The following is a 3816-nucleotide window of genomic DNA, read 5'->3' as shown; positions in this document are numbered from 1 at the left end:
AAAAAAAAAAAAAAAAGAAACTGTCTGAAGCTGATGTATTTGGAATCACAGAAGCCAAGGAAGCTTCAGATATAAGCTATCAGATCAAGGGCAGGACAATGGGAGATGGATGGTGAAGGGAGTGGGTAGAAATGGATAGGCATCCTTCCTGGTGGATGGTGAACCAGGGAAATAAGTGGGTAAAGACACATGTGCCAAGGAGAGGGACAACACTAACACAAATCGTTAACGCCACAATAAGGGATCTTTCACTTTTCTGTAAAATGCTGGTCTGTCTGATACTTCTCTAAATCTGAACATTCAGATTAAGACAGACTAGGAAGAAGGACTAGCCATCCACTTCTGAAATAATAGGCCTCCGAAAAACCCTATGTACAACAGAACACGTGTAGATAACAGAAAGGGCAACTGAGGCTGAGCTTTCAGGTATGGAAATACAAAGGAACAGTTGTAAGCAGACACTAGTGATTGGGACATGGAATGTGAGAACCATGAATATAGAAAATTAGATATTGTTAAGGAAGAAATGGAACACATTATTATTGACATACTAGGCATTGGGGAGATGAAATGGACTGGCATGGGGCATTTTGAGTCGGATGATCATATGATATATTAGTATGGAGATGAAAAGGTGAGGAAAAATGGAGTTGCTTCCATAGTTAAGAAAGCCATTGCTAGATCCATCTTGAAGTACAATATTGTGAGTGACAGGATAATATCCACATGCACAAAAGAAAGGCCAGTGAGTACCACTATCATTCAGATATAGGCACCAACAACCAGAGCCAAGGAAGAGGATATCGAAGATTTTTACCAACTTTTACAGACAGAGATCGATCGAACATGCAATCAAGATGTGTTGATAATAATGGGTGACTGGAATGCAAAAGCTGGGAATAGAGAAGAAGATTCAGTAATTGGAAAACATGGACTCGGTGACAGAAATGGAGCCGGAGAGAAGATGATTGAATTTTGCACAACCAATGACTTATTCATTGCATATACGTTTCTAAAGACACATAAAACACAGGTTATATACATGGATTTCACCTGATGGTATGCCTAGGAATCAGATTGATTACATCTGCGGAAAGAACCGCTGGAAAAGCTCAATATCAGCTGTGAAAACTAGGCCAGGAGCTGATTGTGGAACATATGCAAAACAGAGAGAAGGACAAAATATCCTTCCTGGCAGGTGCATCAAGGTAAACTAGAAGAGGGAAATCTAGAGACAACCAACCCGAGACGTTAAAGGAACAAAAATATTTACAATCCTCCTTCTGACTTCCTTTGGCAACAAAATTTACATAAACATTTGGAGGGCTGACTCTTTTCTTGAAAGTCCTCCAGGCAAATGAACTGTAGAAATCACCTGGCCACCTCTTCTCCTCAAGACAAAACCAGTCATAAAAAACACTACATTTTCAATTTATGAATTCCTTCTGTCACTTATGCTAAACACTCTGGAAGCTCTCTCCTGAGCATGGACCCGTAGTAATCCCAACCACAGAGGCTGCTTCTCGGAAAACCAATTCTCCACATGCTCAGAGAATCTGCAGAGTGTCTCTGTTAATAACAATTAGCAAAGGGCAACTTTTCCTTTCTAAGTATCTTGCCTCTCATGTATGTACCATACTCGGTTGATCTCTAAAAAACTCAGTAAATTTCCAAATCTTTTACAATTTTAAACATTCATATAATTTCCATACAAACCATTACGTGGTGAAGCCGCTTATAACTGACATACATTTATGACACAGTCTGCTGACCACCCCTGCTGTCGGTCGACCAGGCTGGGGAGGCTGCGTGTGGCTGTGATGCTGGGAGCTATGTGGCCGGTGTTTCCATGTGGACACGTTTCAGCAGAGTTTGTGGCCTAAGCCCGACTCCGATGCAGGGCGGGCGTCCACTTCTGAAATGGCAAGCCTTCCAGAACCTCCTGTATGAACAGCTGTGACAGCCTCTCCTCCAGTGTCTGCGTCCTCTGAGCTGCGCCCTTCAGGTTCATCAGGAAGGCACTCAAAATCCGACCAGGAGGGGCCAGTCCGTGCAGGGCAGCACACCTGGAAAAGCAGAGGGTCAGTGAAGGAGAGGTGGAGCCTGGACGGGATGGCCTGGCCGTGACCGCAGCGAAGGGCGAGAGCGTGTCAGCGGCGCCAGGATGCGCAGACCAGGTCCCGTCTGTGGTCCCCAGGGTCCCGGGAGTCCCTGCCCTGAGCGCCCACCGTCACCACGGCTGCCTAAGGACGCCCAGAGAACTCGGCTGCAAACCGACAAGCTGGCAGTTCAGGCCCTCCGGCTGCTCCTGGGGAGAATCACCGCAGCAACGACGGGCAGCTCAGGAAGGCCTTGCTTTCCATGGTCCCTCGGGGCCACTGAACGACGATTACTCGGGCTCTGGCCAGGCGAGCTGCAGCGGCAGACATAAAACGGGGTGGCGAAGCCACGTCCCTAGGAGCGGGCCTCCTGTCCCCTTACAGTGCAGCACCTCGCGGGTCATCTCAGCCGCAAACTGTGTCGGTTCCGATGCAACGACCCCATGGGACTAGCAGACCTTCCTGGGGAGCTTCCCAGGCCGTGAGCACTCCCGAGCAGATCGCCAGGCCTTTCTCCCGTGATCTGATGCGTGAGCTCCAATCTTGAGCTTTCCCGTGACAGCAGACCCATTAACTGTGCGAAACCAAATCAAAACGATAGCCTACGAAGCCATCTGTTCCCCTTTCCCACTGCAATGTCACGTCCGAAGGAGCAGTGGACCATGCACTCAGCAGACAATATGCCAGCACTCTGGGGGGGCGCCAGCACCCCACTTCCCGAGCCGCTGTACGGTGCTGGCCAGGCTCTCCTTGCCCGGTAGATCCAAAGAGCTTTTCACGGGTGACTCGGGAGGGGAGGTCGGCCTGGCGGGGCATGTCGGGAACGGGAGCCGCAGGGTGTGCTGGGAGGCTGGCTCGCGGGGCACGCTGGGAGCTCAGCCTGGCAGGGCACGTAGGGAATGCAGGGCTCAGGTTGTGCTGGGAGTTGGGCTCGCGGGACATGCTGGGAAATCGGGCCTCCCGGTATGCTTGGAGGTCGGGCTGGCAGGGCATGTCGGGAAGGGGAGTCGCAGGGTGTGCTGGGAGGCTGGCTCGCGGGGCACGCTGGGAACGCTCGCGGGGCCTGCTGGGAGTTGGGAGCTTCTGAGGAGAGAGAGGGAGCAAGGTCCTCGGGCGCACAGCGATCGGGCGGCTGTCCAGCGGTGACAAGGTCTGTCCCCGGACGTGAGGTTCAGAGCGGGGCCGCTAGGCCGCCTCTCGCCGCAGGGAGACGTGGGTCCGCGGTGGGTGAGCTCCGGGTTTGCCGATGCTCTGTCCGTCTGTCTGCGCTGTAGGGGAGCCCTGCTGGGCGTGAAGGGCAGGTGGGGTCCTGGTTGGGTGGGGACCCCGTCCGTGTGTCCTTTGCATGGGAGGACCTCCAGGTTCCGGTCTCGTTTACTGGCTGGAGCGTCTGCAGCCGCAGGCCAGTGTCTGGTCAGCTGTGCACTGACCGTCCATTAGTTTCCGAGGCTGTGAAGGAGGGCAGCCGCTGAGGTGGACGTGACCCCGGCTGGTCAAGGCCCTGGAGGCCGGGTGTCCTCAGTGGCATCAGCGTGGTCGGCACCTTGGGGGGAGGGTCGGCGTGCGTGGCCGGAGGGGGGACAGCGCCCGGGGTGTGGACAGCGCGGGTGTGTGTGTGTGTGTGTGTGTGTGTGTGTGGACAGCGCAGGGTGTGGACAGCGCGGGGGTGTGGACAACGCCGGGGGGGAGTGTGGACAGCGCCGGGGTGTGGACAGCG

The sequence above is a fragment of the Elephantulus edwardii genome, unplaced genomic scaffold (assembly GCF_000299155.1).
Source record: "Elephantulus edwardii isolate Elephantulus edwardi_28Jun2011 unplaced genomic scaffold, EleEdw1.0 scaffold00207, whole genome shotgun sequence".
Classification (NCBI taxonomy): domain Eukaryota; kingdom Metazoa; phylum Chordata; class Mammalia; order Macroscelidea; family Macroscelididae; genus Elephantulus; species Elephantulus edwardii.
This window is presented reverse-complemented; position numbering follows the sequence as displayed.